Source organism: Lactuca saligna, chromosome 3 (genome assembly GCF_052625555.1).
Source record: "Lactuca saligna cultivar CGN05327 chromosome 3, ASM5262555v1, whole genome shotgun sequence".
Taxonomy (NCBI): domain Eukaryota; kingdom Viridiplantae; phylum Streptophyta; class Magnoliopsida; order Asterales; family Asteraceae; genus Lactuca; species Lactuca saligna.
In genome coordinates this window covers 3,168,259-3,185,460 of record NC_136419.1, presented here as the reverse complement: position 1 = coordinate 3,185,460, position 17,202 = coordinate 3,168,259, and the positions used below count along the sequence as shown (strand labels likewise).

At 35.4% G+C, this 17,202-nt stretch overlaps 1 pseudogene; it reads right to left on the bottom strand.

Moving 5' to 3' along the window:
- Positions 1 to 14,920: 14,920 nt before the first annotated feature.
- LOC145034257 (UDP-glucuronate 4-epimerase 3 pseudogene) lies at positions 14,921 to 16,927 on the bottom strand (annotated as a pseudogene).
- Between the last annotated feature and the right edge of the window lie 275 nt (positions 16,928 to 17,202).

Below are 17,202 nucleotides of genomic sequence, written 5' to 3'. Positions count from 1 at the left end.
TTGCTAAAAGATATGTTGCTCATAGATTATCACACCATAATGTTGAGACTTTCTTCATGGGTACCCGAAGTTCATGTAGAAGAGTCTGTAACCACATGAGTTCGGCAACCGTGTCGGCCAAGGCTTTATATTCAGATTCCGTTGAGGACCGAGAAACAATCTTTCGCTTTCGTGCAGACCAAGATATAAGGTTTGACCCGATGTATATGGCATATCCCTTTGTGGACCGACGGTCATCCGAGCAACCCGCCTAGTCAGCATCAGAGAAAGCACTGAGATTATTGAAAGTCGAGTCAGTGTAAGCGTGAAGAGTAATCCTAGAATTGCATTATATTAAAAGACCATATGTCGATGTTCCTTTCAAATAATGTAAAATTCGCATAACAGTGGACCAGTGATTAACCGTAGGGTAATGCATGAATTGACAAACTTTGTTGACAGCATAAGTAACGTCAGGCCGATATAAAGTGACATACTGAAGAGCACCAACTGTTTTCCGGTATTTGACTACATCATCAAGCAGAGGGATATCATCGAGGGCAAGATTAGCATTGGTTGCAATTGGTGTAGGTATAGGATTGGCGTTGGATAAATTTGCACGTGCAAGAAGGTCCAAAATATATTTGTGCTGTGAAAGGATGATGTCTTCGCCTCTTGGAGTAATTTCTATCCCATGAAAATAAGAAAGATTACCCATATCTTGAATTGCAAAAGAACGACTAAGATTATGAACCACATGATTAATCGCTTTAGGGTTATTGAATGTCACAAGAATATCATCAACGTAGATGATAGGTGCATTTTATGCACCTATTTTGCATGTTTATTTCCGTCTTTTTATAGCATTCTACTTCATAATTCTTGCATTTAGTTGATTATTAGGGCAATTACATATTTCATTAAGAATGCCTGGTACTTCACTATTTTTGATTTATTTTGCAAGCATTATGGAGCATGGAACGTGGAGCTTGGATGCATGGATGCTTGGATGCTTGGAGCGTAGAGCTTTGGAACATGAAGATGGAGCCTACAGTGAAGACGTTTTGGAATTTTAGCAAAAAGCATGGGCCATGCCAAAAACGCATGGTCAAGACAAATGGCCATGCCAACGAAAAACACATGGGCAAAAGGCATGGCCATGCTAAAAACGCATGGCCTCATGGCATGTCACGTGAACTTTAATAAAAGAGCAGGAGACGTCATTTTTGAAAGGAGAACGGTTTTGGGAGTAGTTTCTGGCGATCTAGGGCAATTTTGGGAGAATTCTTGGAGCTTTTGAGAAGACTTAATCATTGCAAACATTTGGATTTCATTTTTGTAAGGATTAAACATCCCAATTCCATCTTTATTCTTGTTTGATTTGTTCTTAGCCATGTGTGGCTAAGAAACCCTAGTTTCTAGTTCTTGTTCAAAAAATGTTGATTGCTTGACTTGAAGCATATGATTTGATGTTTGATTTGTGATTCTATTCTAGTGATTATGTTTTTGTTTAACTAGAATCCTTGAATTTGATTTGTGTTTGATTGGCCACTTTCATGAATTGAATTTTTGTGCAGTTAATTAACTTTTAGGGCACCTAATCGTTCTATTGAGTTAATAATTGGTAACAAGCAATAAGTTTTCTTATTGTAAAACATATATCACATGTTTTTACACTTCCGAGCGTATGAGAAGAAATGAACATTGTTGGGAAGCTTGTACAAAACTTAATGCAGTTTTTCAATACAATCTAAGAGCGTGTTTAGGTTGAATTAGTAAAGCTAGGTCTAATCAAAGAGCGTGTTTTGGTTAGATAATTTGGCAAGCGAGAGTTATTAGAGCGTGTTAATATCTTTCAGTACCAACATAGAATAGCAATCTTGAATTACATCAAGTCATAATCAAGTTGAACAACAACATTGAGAACTAGAACTACAACCATTCAATCAATTTGTTTACAAATCTATTTCATTTTGTGCATGCTTTTAAAGTAGATTGTTATTTAGTTATTTACTTTTGCAAACAAACCCCTTCTTTGTGACCAAAGTACCTTGTGCAAAAAGGTATAGACTTTTGTCCCGTGTCTCTGTGGTTCGACCCTGCTTGCCTTGTACTACTTTTTAGTGCATTAAAGCAGTGTATTTGGAGTCTATTGTACCCCTTTTATTTGTTGGGTCTGACACACTTAACAAATTGGCGCCGTTGCCGGGGACACGGTGTTACTAATTGTTTATGCCAAGATTTTTGTGAGCAGGTACATCTCTATTTAAAAAAAAAAAAAGTGTGGCTTGGAAATGAATACTCCTTACATGGAAGACCAACTTTCTGAGCTTGCTCAGTTAGTTATGATGATTGGAAATGATAGAATTATGCAACCCACACCTATTCCTTGTGATTTTTGCACGCAAAATGGACATCACACCAACATGTGTCCATATTTACAAGGGGGATGGGAGGAAATGCAGGAAAGCGGAAGCTACTACTGGCCAAATCAATGGAGTCACGATCAACCTCAACATGATCAATGGTGGGAAAACAACCAAGCTTGGGGAAACAACCAATGCCAAAACCCATACCAAGCTTGGGGAAATGACCAATACCAACCAACTTCACAGTTCCAACAACCATATTTTGTACCTCCCCAACAAGCTGAAAATTCGAGCATGTCCTTGAAAGACATTGTGAAAAGCATTGCCACTACTACCCAAATCTTCCAGGAAACAACCAAAGCTAGCCTCAAAAGCTTAGAGGAACAAATTGCAAAACTTGCTCAATCTGTGAATATATTGGAAACTCAAGGCAAATTACCATCACAGACCGAAGAGGACCCAAGACATACCGTTTCTGCCATCACCTTGAACAATGGGAAAAAATTTGATGGCCCAAGATTGCAATTTGAAGATGGGGAAGAAAAGGAAGAAGTAGAAGTGGAGAAGGTTGTTAAGGAAGAAGTAGAAATTGAGAAGGATGACATGGAAGTTGTAGAGGAGTTGGAGGTTGACAAAAAAGAGGCTGAGCCACCCACTACCAATGAGAAACTCCTTTCGCCGGTAGACCAACCACAAGAGCCGAAAACGATACATTTGTTGGACCCTTCAAGGGATATGTACCCCGAGAAGGAAGACTCCCAACCGATCATCAAATCGACCACCTTATCAAAGAAGGAAGATTTGACCACCTTACTGGACAAGTACAAGAAAGGGGTCGGCTGGACGATTATTGTCATTAAGGGTTTAAGCCCAACATGGTTCCCACGCAAAAAGAAAGTCAAGTACAAGACACGTGTTCCATTGAAGGAGGCGGCAAAAAGTTCATTGAGTTGGAAAGCCCCAACATTCAAAGAATAACATATTCCAAGGGCCAAGTCGAGCCAAAGACTTGAAACAAGGGCAGCTTACCGAGAGGCAACTCGGGCAATATTTTCTTCCTATTCTTCTTTTATTTACTTTATTGTGTTGCAATGTTTTTAAGTCTTTTTAGAGTTCCATGCATTAAAAAAAAAAAAAAAAAAAAAAAAAAAAAAAAAAAAAAGATTGAGAGTGATGCATGTGTACAAAAAAAACGTTTTTGTGAGGTTAAAGTAAAAAAAAAAAAAAAAAAAAAAAAAAAAAAAACCTTGTGAATTTCATGTTAACAGAAAGAAAACGCACGGGGTAAGCCAAAAACACACGGTCTTATGCTAAAACGCATGGTCATAATTTTGCCCATGCTGCCACTTCGAGGTTTTTAAGAAAAAAAAGATTTTGGCACGGGCTGGCTCCAAATCGCATGGGTAAAGGGCCAAAACGCACGGCCTAGGTTCTAGACCGTGCATGTCATCGAAGATTGTAGCAAACAGAAAAAAAAATGCACGGGGGCTCCCAAAAACGCATGGACCATGCAAAAATCTCACGGCCCATGCTAAAAAAAAGCATGGGCTATCATAAAAAAGCACGGCTTGGCTTGGACCATGTGTTTTATGTCATTCTTCCTCCTCACAACTCATGATCGTGCACTCTCTCCTCCTAAACACTCATAAACTTTTGACTTTCATCAATCACTCCAACATTAAAGCTCAAAGGTTTGTTGTTTTAAGTTCCTAACTCCATCTTCTCCTTCATCTAGGTTTCAAAATTCTTTTGTGGGGTTTCAAGAGCAAGCTTGGTGAAGTATTTTGTAAAGAAGAATGGAAGCTTTTACCTCCATTTGTGCATTCCACCATTGAAGAGCTCAACTTTTCTTGAGGTTGAAGATGAAGTGGAAAAAGTCAAGCACACATTACAAATTCAAGCATTTGAATGGTACATTCCTTCCATATCTCAAGTTTAATGCATGAATCCTAAGATTGTTTGACTAGAATTGTTGAGAATTCGTTCATATGCTCTAAATAGTTATACATTCGTGGTTAGTAGGTTGCCCTATCTTCTCCGAGCATTGAGGACGATGCAAACTCTTAAGCTTGGGGAGGGGTCTTTGTACATTAGGTTTTAGTTTCAACATGCATAAAAAAAAAAAATCTTATTTTTTATTTTCTTTCCTTTTTATTTATTTTCTTTTCATGCATTCATTTAAAAGCATTAAAAAAAAAATTCAATCTAAAGAAACCTAATCTTCTTGAATAAGTTGAAGTGGTAAATTAGTCGTGGCTTGAGATTAGAACTTGTTCGTTTTTCATTAAAAATCTTGAAGCAACCTAATTTCACACGAACACGTCTCCCGAAGCTACTCGTGCAAAACAAAAAATGATAAGGTTATCAACACCGAAGCATAAAGACAGGTATAGGTTAGCCCATGGAACACACAACCGGTCTTATGATTAGTAAGTGCTCACTCATATCTAAACTCCAATTTCAAAGAGTCATAAAATGAATATAAAATCTCAGTGACTCGAATTCTCCAGCGCTCTAAAAAGTCTTTTCTACCTATTCCCTTCTAAATACCCTGCTTGGGGATATTGTTTCCAACTATACTTACGGGTCTTTGCGCGTTTACATCAGTCCTCCTAAAAAAAATTAAATTAAATAAAATAAAATTATATATATATATAAAATAAAAAAATAATAATAATAAAAAAAATTAAATAAACAAAAATATTATTAAGTTAATCTGTGACCTTTGGGATTCGAACAAGTAGACTCCGAGGGGTGTTTTACACCTAATCGCCTAAAGCTGAATAGTTTGGGACTGATTGAGTTAAAAATTCGTTACACGGGTTCCATAGAAAGTCATGAACTTAATAATAACAAATAAAGCTAATCTGTGGCCTTTGAGGTTCGGGCAAGTAAACCCGAGGGATCTCTTTAAATCTAGCACACTAAGGTCATCTGATTTGGATGTGTTGGTTGGAAGCCCGTTACACGGATTTCAAAGGAAGCCATGAGCTTTATTTGCAGAAAAATATAATTAGATAGTTTGTATATATTTATGTTTATAGTTTAATTGAATAATGTGTTTGAAAAATGTTTGGTTGTAAACATTGAGACTGACTGTAAACTACTTTGACTGGTGTAAGTGGTTTGAAACAGGTAACCAATCTGGGTAAATATTAGGGAATTTTTAGAAAATATTTTTTTAGAAAAAGATTGTTGTTAGTCAACAAATAGCTGGAGTGGTCATTGTCATGATTTGAAAAATGAAAATGAGCATATTTTGCATCACATGTTTTCACGAGAGTAAGACCATAATTTGTTCCATGTGCTAACCCAATACCTGTAAAAGTGAACAAGTGTTGTAACTTTTGATTTTGTTGAGTTGCGTTAGGGAATGGCTAAAAACCTTGTTTTACTTGTTATATATCTTTATGGGGTTAATGTCAAGTTATCTCAAGGCCCGACAGCTACACCTTCGACTGTATGATATAATGAGGTTAATTGGATTGAACATGTTCGTTTGTTTTGTTCATTGCATTAATGTTTGGAAAAAAATATATCTTTTTGTACATATGTTATTTTCTTTATTTCTTCTTTTATTGCATTCACACATTCTTAATTCCATTTAGTCCTTTTCGTTCCTTCCATTCTTTTCATCTTAGTTTCTTTTTAGTCGCCTATCGTCTTCTCTAGGTCGATTCTCAATTTTGTTCTTTCTTGAGGACAAGAAAGGTCTAAGCTTGGGGAGGTTTGATAGGTGCATTTTATGCACCTATTTTGCATGTTTATTTCCGTCTTTTTATAGCATTCTACTTCATAATTCTTGCATTTAGTTGATTATTAGGGCAATTACATATTTCATTAAGAATGCCTGGTACTTCACTATTTTTGATTTATTTTGCAAGCATTATGGAGCATGGAACGTGGAGCTTGGATGCATGGATGCTTGGATGCTTGGAGCGTAGAGCTTTGGAACATGAAGATGGAGCCTACAGTGAAGACGTTTTGGAATTTTAGCAAAAAGCATGGGCCATGCCAAAAACGCATGGTCAAGACAAATGGCCATGCCAACGAAAAACACATGGGCAAAAGGCATGGCCATGCTAAAAACGCATGGCCTCATGGCATGTCACGTGAACTTTAATAAAAGAGCAGGAGACGTCATTTTTGAAAGGAGAACGGTTTTGGGAGTAGTTTCTGGCGATCTAGGGCAATTTTGGGAGAATTCTTGGAGCTTTTGAGAAGACTTAATCATTGCAAACATTTGGATTTCATTTTTGTAAGGATTAAACATCCCAATTCCATCTTTATTCTTGTTTGATTTGTTCTTAGCCATGTGTGGCTAAGAAACCCTAGTTTCTAGTTCTTGTTCAAAAAATGTTGATTGCTTGACTTGAAGCATATGATTTGATGTTTGATTTGTGATTCTATTCTAGTGATTATGTTTTTGTTTAACTAGAATCCTTGAATTTGATTTGTGTTTGATTGGCCACTTTCATGAATTGAATTTTTGTGCAGTTAATTAACTTTTAGGGCACCTAATCGTTCTATTGAGTTAATAATTGGTAACAAGCAATAAGTTTTCTTATTGTAAAACATATATCACATGTTTTCACACTTCCGAGCGTATGAGAAGAAATGAACATTGTTGGGAAGCTTGTACAAAACTTAATGCAGTTTTTCAATACAATCTAAGAGCGTGTTTAGGTTGAATTAGTAAAGCTAGGTCTAATCAAAGAGCGTGTTTTGGTTAGATAATTTGGCAAGCGAGAGTTATTAGAGCGTGTTAATATCTTTCAGTACCAACATAGAATAGCAATCTTGAATTACATCAAGTCATAATCAAGTTGAACAACAACATTGAGAACTAGAACTACAACCATTCAATCAATTTGTTTACAAATCTATTTCATTTTGTGCATGCTTTTAAAGTAGATTGTTATTTAGTTATTTACTTTTGCAAACAAACCCCTTCTTTGTGACCAAAGTACCTTGTGCAAAAAGGTATAGACTTTTGTCCCGTGTCTCTGTGGTTCGACCCTGCTTGCCTTGTACTACTTTTTAGTGCATTAAAGCAGTGTATTTGGAGTCTATTGTACCCCTTTTATTTGTTGGGTCTGACACACTTAACAGTAGACTAGCATATAAAGGAGTGTACCAGCTTTAGAGTAAATAAAGAGAGATGGGTCAGTTTTAGAACCCATGAAGCCGAGACCGTGTGAGGAGCTGGAGAGGCGTTGAAACCATGCCCGGGGAGCCGGTTTTAAGCCATATAACGACTTATGTAAAAGGAACACATGATTAGGTTTTTTTGGATCAAAAAATCCATGTGGTTGTTGTAAGTACACGGTCTCCCGTAAGTTGCCATGGAGGAAGGCATTTTGAACGTCAAGTTGTCGTAGATGCCAATTTTGTGCAATAGCTAATGAGAGAATAAGGTGGATGGTTGTAGACTTGACTACAGGACTAAAAGTCTCATGAAAGTCAACCCCTGGTTGTTGACGAAACCTTTTTGCTACTAACCTAGCTTTGTAACGTTTAATAGCCCCAGTTTGATCACGTTTTAACTTGTAAACCTACTTGCGATCAACTACATTTGTATTAGCAACACGAGGTACTAAAGACCATGTGTTGTTTTTTAAGAGGGTCGGGTACTCGTCAGCCGTGGCTTGACGCCATTGAGGATGTTTGTTAGTAACAGTAAAGGATTGTGGTTCGGTATCAGGAGGATTGGTATTGGTATGAAAGGAGTTGGCATCAAATCTAGGATTCAGTTTGGGATGTTGTCTTAAGTTAGGGGGATGAGTGCGAGGTGGTGGGTTGGAAGGTGGCGATATGGAAGACTCAGGAGTAGAAGAGGGATGAGCATGTGTATAACGGTTATAAGTGGAAGAAGTGGAGGTAGTGATGGGTGTATATATGTGTGACAAGAGTATGTCTGGCTAGAGAGAGGAGCTGGTTAAGATGAAGTAGGGGATTGCATGGTTGGAGATGTTTGTGGTGGTTCAGTTTGAGGTGGTGTGTCATTTTGTGGGTTGGGTAAAGTTGGAACAGGTAGAGCAGTTGGATAAGATGATATCATATAATCATGATCTAATAGTAAAGCATGAGGATCAACGAAGGGAAAAGGGACTTGACGGGAAAGAATGGTTGACTTTAGACCATTGTATTCTTCATGCAACCTAGATAGAACGAGCATAACCAAATCTTTTTCTTTCATGGGTTCGCCTATGTTAGCTAAGGCATCCGAGTATTCTTGAGCCCTAGTAAGATAGGCGGATGACAACTCATCAGGTTTCATTTGTATCTTCAAAAATTGAGTCTTCAAGGTGTACTCCCTTGAAGAGGTATGAGGGGAAAAAGCACATTCTAGAGCAAGCCATAATTCTCTAGAAGTGTTTCCTTGAGCATGTTGAAAAGCACTTTCAGAGATTGTGGACAAAACTATCATCCTTACGTGAGCATCATTCAAAACCCAGATTGTAAACTCAGGGTTGACTTGTGTAGCAGTTTTCGGTTCTTCGTCTTTATAATAAGAGGATGTAGCCACTGAGATTGTAGATAAGGGGCAAGGGATGGTACCATCGATATAGCCGAATAGATTTTTTGTTACAAGAAAGGGCTGAATCATCGTTTTCCAATTGCCATAATTGGTTGAGGATAGTTTGAAACCAAACTTATGTGAGTTATGAACGGTTTTCTCAGCTTGAGTAAAAGCAACAAGATTTGTCATCTTGTTTTGTGATTACATAAGAACAGAAAAATAGAAGAAGATAGCAGTTGATGACTTTTGGAGGGAGAACAGCTAGTGTGGCTGCCGATTAGGTTTAGGGCTTTGATACCAAGTTAATCTTGGTAATCAATGTTGTATATTTTGAGTTATTCATAGATACATTACAAGGGTAAATATATATACTTTACAATGTTACACTTTGACACATTCTAATATAATATAAAGTCTAGTCTAATACATATAATATTTATATAAATATAATTAAAAATAAAATAAAAAAGTAAGGTGAGTGAAAGGTAATCATTTGCAGGGTTTTGAAGAGTGAAATGAGAGAGAGAAAAAAATTACCGCTTCAACGCGAACTGGTGATGCGGCTTCTGACTATGCATTTTGTTGTCTTCGTTTCGACTCGTCCACTGTGAAAAGAATATGTTGTTCTCAGGTATAAAGGAAGAGCTACTAGTAACAAGTGAGGGAAGGAACCCCAAGGAAAGAAGAAATCAAAGCTCTCTAGCTGGGATATCAAGATTCCCGTGCGAAAAGGACAAACGAAAGACTTCCTGGTATAAAAAAGAAAGTAGAGCTAGGCAAGGTTTTTTGTGAGCGAACAGGATGAGGATCGAGGCAGTTAAGTTCCACCAGGGTAAGTGCTTTCTTCGCAAGTATGTTGATGGCATAGTGTCCTATCTACTCAAGGAAAGTTGCCCAACTCAGTGGGTTACGCATTAGTGACATACTAACATTTGCTACATAATATGCATTTGTTGTCAGATATTTTACTGTAAGATAAGTGATGGCTTCTTCCAAGAAATGATTATTCTTAAGCTTAATTAAGTTTATTTGTTGTTGTTGATTTCAATAGCCAAGTTAAGCTTTCCGGCAGGCGAGATAGATGTTTATTCTACCTCTGTCAATTATCTTTATATATTTTGATCTTGCGTGAACAATAAAGTAGAGGATTAACTATTATAATTGATTTAAAATAAAGTTCTCTTTGATTTTTAGATTTTTTTTAGATAAAAGAAATTGAAATATGGGAAATTAAAATCAAGAATTTAAATATGTTAGGCACAAAAATTATTTGTTATTTTATGTTTGGTTTGTATAGGAATGTATATGATGTAAAAACACCTAAATATTTTTTATTATTTTGTTGGTAATTTTATTTAATAAAAAGGAAGATTTTTTTGTCTAAATTAACTTTTTGTAAGTCGAAAGTTAACAACTCTTATTCAGGTATTTAAGTGAAACAAAATTCAAACTTAGTAATTATTTAATAAATTGATAATAAGTATTTTAAAACTTTTGTAAGAATTTCGTATTTTACCAATAGAAAATTGTTGTTGAATTCTAAAGTTATTGAGTTTGGTTGCGAAATATCGCATGTAATTATGATTGACAAAGTGGACGATATCCATCTTTTTCTTTGTATAAGTGATTGATTGATGCACATTTAATTTAAATCAAGCTTTTTCAGAGTCGTCAAAGTTCCTCCTTTCTTCCCATGCATATGATATTGATTTTGATAGTTAGGTTTTATTTATACATGACAAAATGAAATTATAGACCATGTTAGAAAATCATTTAAAACGGATAATAAGTCAAATAAATATAAACATGTTTCCAAAAAAAAAAAAAAAAAAAAAAGCCAAAATGGTTATCGTGAATTTAAACGAGTTAAATTGAGTCGAATTGAATAATTCCATCAAAACATCTTTTTACCTTTTCTCTTTTGTTCATTTCGTGTGGAAAACGATATCCATATATAACATGAAAAGGTGTAAAGTTACCTTAAGGCTTATAGTGTATGGCATTATATAGACATCCATCAAATAATTCACTAAAAAATTTATATATAACACTTTCTACAATGCTTTTTGAAACTTTTTACCCATACAATAAAAATACATTCAAACTTTTTGACCCGTACAGTCATTATACATGAACTATAACATCCTCTTAGTAGAAGCTATAGTAAATATCAAATTATTCATATTTTTTAAGTTTTCATCGCATTAATTTAACTATTATTTTTATCTATTTTCAATAAAAATAAGCATCACAAGAATATGATTACAAAAACATGTAACTTTTTTTTTTTTTTCTAATTTTGTAACTTTTAATTTGAAAATAGAATTGATGTATATAAACTTTTTATTTTAGTAAATCATAATATTACCTTAATACTAACAAATGTTTTAAAGTGCATACACACAGATTTAGTGACTTTTGATGGTAAAAGATTTATGTATTCTACAGTGACACTCTTTGGTGAACGTTCAATCTCTTAAAAAAAAATCAATTTTATTTTATTGAGTCGTTTCTGTTTTCGTCTGTAGTTGTATTTCATCTGATTTTTTTTATTGAAATAAGTAATGTATTTGACTAAAATGTAAAAAGTAGTTGGTTATATGAAAAGGGGTAAAAAATGACCAACCCTAAATATATTTAAACGTTTCAAATTCTTAAGTGTTTGCTGTAAGAATATATAAGAACATCAATTTGCAAGTAACGTTACCATAATTCTAATTATTATGTTGAATGTATCACTAAAACATCAAATTTCATTAAAATTTCACTATCGTGATCCACTATTGCAGTATTAAACGATTTCGATGCTTATATTACATCTATTATGGTATATCCTAAACGGCAAATTTTGTATTAGTTTTAGATTTATTAAAAACAAAACATTATTTATATATACTCATTTTTTTATTGATAATTTCCCTAGAGCTTAAAATTTAAATTCAAAAACTGTTAGAATTGTTCACATTTACTGATAAATAGAAAATTATATAAATAAAATTTGTGGGTCTCATAAATAAGTTGATGAATACGCTTTAGTACTATGAAGATTCTTTTGAGTTTTTTTTGAATAAATGAGTAAATTAATAGGCATCATGAAAAAGCTTAAAAAATAAGCTCTACTATAAAAGAGTCTCTAACAAATTCAAAAATCATATGTGCAAACTCAAACTCAAACACCGATAATTTAATAGCAATAACATGGATTACATTTAAAATAAAACAATATATATGTATCATTTAATTTAAACAAAATTTTTTATTTTTAAAAAGTACAATTTATATGGAACAAACTTTGATATCACATGGTGATATGCATATGCCATAGAACATGTAAATTGTTTGATGTTGCTAATTAAATTGGCTATACGGGAAATTAAAACTGAATTTTATGTGATATAAACCCATCAATATCATAAACGATAAACATAACAAATAAGCCCATTTTGGAATGTGTCAGTGTGGGCTTTGTTGCGACTTTATGAATTCATTGTTTTTGAATTATATTTTGGAGTAAATTACACATCACTCGTCCATGTGTTAAAAATCATCCGTCTTTATTTTCAAAATTTAACTCAGATTTTTTCTATTTTCAAAATTTAACTTCAATTTTTCCTTAGGAATGAAAGGGGGTCCAAACCCTAACCAGATGGATCCGGACCCAAGAAAACCCAGAACCGAAACACGGGATTTTGTAGAACTGGAAACCGGACCAGTATATAGGAACCGGTTCGGTTCGGTTTCGGATATGGTACCTAGGTAAAGTGAGCATAGAATTAGGAAACCCGAAAACATCAAAGTGGGTACGTTGGAATCGCATAAAGTGGGTTTAGAACCGGAAAACCTGTAAAAATCGGAATTTTTTGGTAATTACTTACTACTTAGTGGGTTAAACTTCGAAAAATTTCATATTGATATCCCGGCTTTGGAGGATTGTAAATCATTAAATATAAAACCAAAAACAAATAGCTGAAAAGTTGAAAATTTTCAATTTTGATATCTCAACTTTGGAGTATTATAAACCAAAAATGACAAAATTGTTGTCTAAACTCATGTACAAACTGTAAACTACAAGTTGGAAAAAATCACATATCAATCCGGCTTCAAATGAATTAGATATGCATGTTTTAAAACTTTCACCATAAAAAAACTAAAAAACTAAAAACTTTTAGCTTTGATATCTCGACTTTGAGGGACTATAAGTCAATGAATATAAAACTAAAAATGACAAATTTATAGTCTAAAACCATGTATAAACTCTAAACTACATATTGGAAAAAATCGTATGTCAATCGGAGTTGAAACAAATGAGATATACATCTTTTAAATGTTTCACAAAAACCGGTTCCAATTCCTGACACTGGTTCCGGATTTTTAAACCTGGTTTACCCGGACCCGATGGATTCAAACCCGGATAAAGCCAATTTTTAAACCGGATCCGGTTCTATATATTCCGGTTCCGGTTTTTCGGTTCTAAAGCTCATCCCTCCTTTTCCTCGTTTAGTTAAAAGTTGCCCATATCATCCCTCATTAGTTTAAATTTACACATTTCATTCCTTACGATACATAAATTTACACCATTGTCAACCATCAGGTATTGTAGAAACACCAGCCTAAGCAGGAGAGACGGAAACAACAACCATCACCACCTGGTTGCAGATCTACACTCCAGGTCGTGGTAGACTTGATTATTTCCAAAGAGGTTAGCAATGGCAAACTCGATTTCTTCAAGATTGAAACTGTGTTGAGTTTAATTCAACGCAGAACACGCATATTACTCCATCGGCGTGTACCTCCGATCTAGGGTTTCAAACGAAGATAAAGGCACAAAAAATAAAAAATAAAAAGTAGATTCGTTCTTCAATTTCTATCAAGCAAGGGGTGATGGAAAGACAATGATGATGGTGTGCAGAAGAAGGGGCGACGGTTTCGCACGCAGATGGTGGCGGCGATGGTTGCTACGATGATGTTAGAGAAAGAAAGAGAAGAGATGTGGTTTGTCGGTGACTTCATGGTTGTCCGCTACTTTGTTAATGGTGCAGATCTGAAACGGTGGCGCACAGAGAGCAAAGAAGGTGATGGAGTGGTGGATGGTTGTCTTCATCTAGAGACATGGTTTCAATGTTGTAGAAGAAAATTGGGAAAACAAAGGAAAAGGGAGAGCCACAGGGGTGGGCTGATTGGTAGGGTATTTTTTTTTATATAAATCAAAAATATGATAAATAAATATTAAAAAATTAAAAAAGAAACTATTGAGAGTAAAAAAATCATTTTATGTCCAAAGTAATGACATGAGTGAAAAAATAATTATACAAGGTCGGTTCAAATTATTTTTTAAAAATATAGACTGTACGTGTAATTTACTTTACATTTTTTAAATATATTGGGGACAAAATAAAAGAAAAATCATTAACTTACTTTTCATTCCACGTAATTTATAATTTTATGCAAAATAACATGTTTCTAACTTCCTTTATTTTTATAAAGATAACCCATTTGAAATATGGTATTCATTTAGTAAGACGTTAAATCCAAGATTATATAAGAATAATGTCTATCTAGAAATTGCAGTTTATCTTACCTAAATCCCACCGATGGATCATACAATACAACATATCTAAATCTATAATGAAGACACTAGAACTTCGTTAACATCTATAATTTCTTTTTTTCAAATTATTCTAACATTTAATTAGTTGCAACATGTAATACCAACAACTACATCATCCTAAAATACTAATTATACTTGTTTTTCAAGATCAAATGTAATTATATAGAGAGAGGGATACAATCTAAACAATAATCCAAGGGATGAATTTTTGTTGAACTATACAATCTAACTGATATACCCACCTAACAATCGATCAAAACTTCGAATAGTTTATGAATCATGAAATCAAGATGCAATCAAACCAACATACACAACGTTTAAAGATAAACACTCAACTTACTTGCATAATCAATAAGAGTAAAAAACCAGAACAATAATAAAGCATGCAATGCAACACTAGATCTAAAAGCATGATGAAATTGAAAGGTAAGTCCAGATGAATAAACCTGAAAACCAACCAACCTATTAATTAGGTTATTTAGATCATCAATTCCTAAATACTAAAAACTAATAAAATAAAAATAGATATAAGAAATAAGGATATATCCATCTGACCACCACTAAGTACGTACAAATCTGAATGGAACCAAGTCAACAGACTGTACATATGACCTCACATAACTCAATCTAAACAGTAACGTCTTCCTTCCACTTCCACTTCCACTAAAGTGTTGAAAAACAATGCTGAATGCATACAGATCATCAAACCAAATTAATGGAAGAAAGGGTTCATGAGTTAAACAAACCTGATTAATCTCAATTCACCACGCACTCTTCTTCTTTGCACCATGATAATCAAGATACCATTTCACGAATTTCTTCAACCCTGTTTCCAAATCTGTAGTGGGTCTGTATCCAAGCTCCTTTCGAGCCAAACTGATATTTGCATGGGTGAATGGCACATCGCCATTTCTAGGCATCAAAACCACCTTCTTCTTAGCTTTCACCTTCAACAGTTTCTCTAATATGCTTACTAGTTTATTCACTGAAACAGGAGAAGTGTTCCCTAAATTAATGATCCTGAACTGTGCTTCGCCCTTCTTTTTCCCTCCACTCCCGGTGCTCTTTTTTGCAGTATCCAGAGCCGATAAACAACCCTTCACGATATCATCAATGTACGTGAAATCCCTTGCCACAGTAGCATGATCAGGCCCTTCGAATATGGAAATCGGTCGTCTTTTCAAGATGTCTTTAGTGAAGAAGAAATACGCCATATCTGGTCTACCCCAAGGTCCGTATACAGTGAAGAAACGTAATCCGGTGATTGAAAGGCCGTAGATATGGTTGTAAGTATGAGCGATTTCTTCACCGGCTTTTTTTGTGGCGGCGTAGAGGCTTGCCGGTTGATCGGTTCGGTCTTTTTCAGAGAAGGGTACCTTCGAATTCAGGCCGTAAACCGAACTAGAAGATGCCCAGACGATTGCAGGTTGCGGGTTTGTTGATTTCGCAACTTCTAGGAGGTTTACAAATCCCTCGACGTTTGATTTGATATAGGAATTAGGGTTTACCATGGCGTACCTGACGCCCGCTTGCGCCGCAAGGTGGAGGACGTGAGTGAAGTGGACTAGGCCGAAGAGTTTACGTAGGAGAACTGCGTCGTTTATGTCGCCGTCAACCACGAACACACCGGCGCGGTCAAGGAGTTGTGATTTTCGTGATTTCTTTAGGGTAATGTCGTAGTACGAATTGAAATTGTCGAGCCCGACGACACCATCTCCACGGCGTTTAAGAGCGAGCGACGCGTGTGCACCGACGAAACCGGCGGCGCCGGTGACGAGAACCGAATGACCATTGCGCGAACGAATTTTAGCAGATGCTTTGACCTGATTCTCCCAACCCGATCCGCCGTAGGAAGCGGTGGTACGGAGGCCGCGGCGAGGGGCGGTGGTGGAAGGCGGCGACATAAAAAAGAATAAAGAGATCAAAGCCAGAAAAACGAGCGACCAAAATGTTATTCTTGGGACAGTGCTATGGAGGCGGAAACGGTGGTGAAGGTAGTACAGAGATGATTTGTCCGGCTTGAATTTTCCCGGAGTGGAGGGGATGTTATCGATGTGAGACAAAATGGGCTTCAAAGAGGTCATGTTTGGTTTCGAAAATCAAAAACCCAGAAATCAAATGTGGATATACTTGTGGGTGAATCTGGAAAAGCAAAGGGGTTTTCGCTTTGCAGGGATTGAAATTAGGGGTTTTATAGGGTACTAAATTAGGGTTTTTTTCTTCTTTATTTTTGACAGAGGGGAAAGAGATGAACACAAAGTGTTTAATTTAGAGTTTTGAAGAGAACTCCATTACCCCTCTGGATTGAAAGTGAAACGAAGCGATGATGTGTTCCTTCTGGGTACGTCTCTTAAATCACTCTTGTTGATGGCGATGATCTATCTGGTAGAGGAGAAACCGAGTGAAGATGAGCGTAAACAATGTTTTATTTGTTTATTTTGTTGGGGAAATCGAAAGTTGATAAGTTCATGCTTTTTTATTTTACTATTTTTTTTTTATTTTTTTTTGTGCCTTTTCCAACTGATTATGATTTATAACGATATCACAATTTTAGTCAAACTTAACAAATAGAGTAAATTAAACTCGTGGTCCCTAAGGTTTGCACTAAATAACAGTTTTGGTCTTAGTATGGTGATTTGATCATGGAATGTCCCTATTACACTATTTTGTAACAGTTTTGGTCCCTGGGATTTAACCTCATCCGTTTACTTTACTCTTTTGAA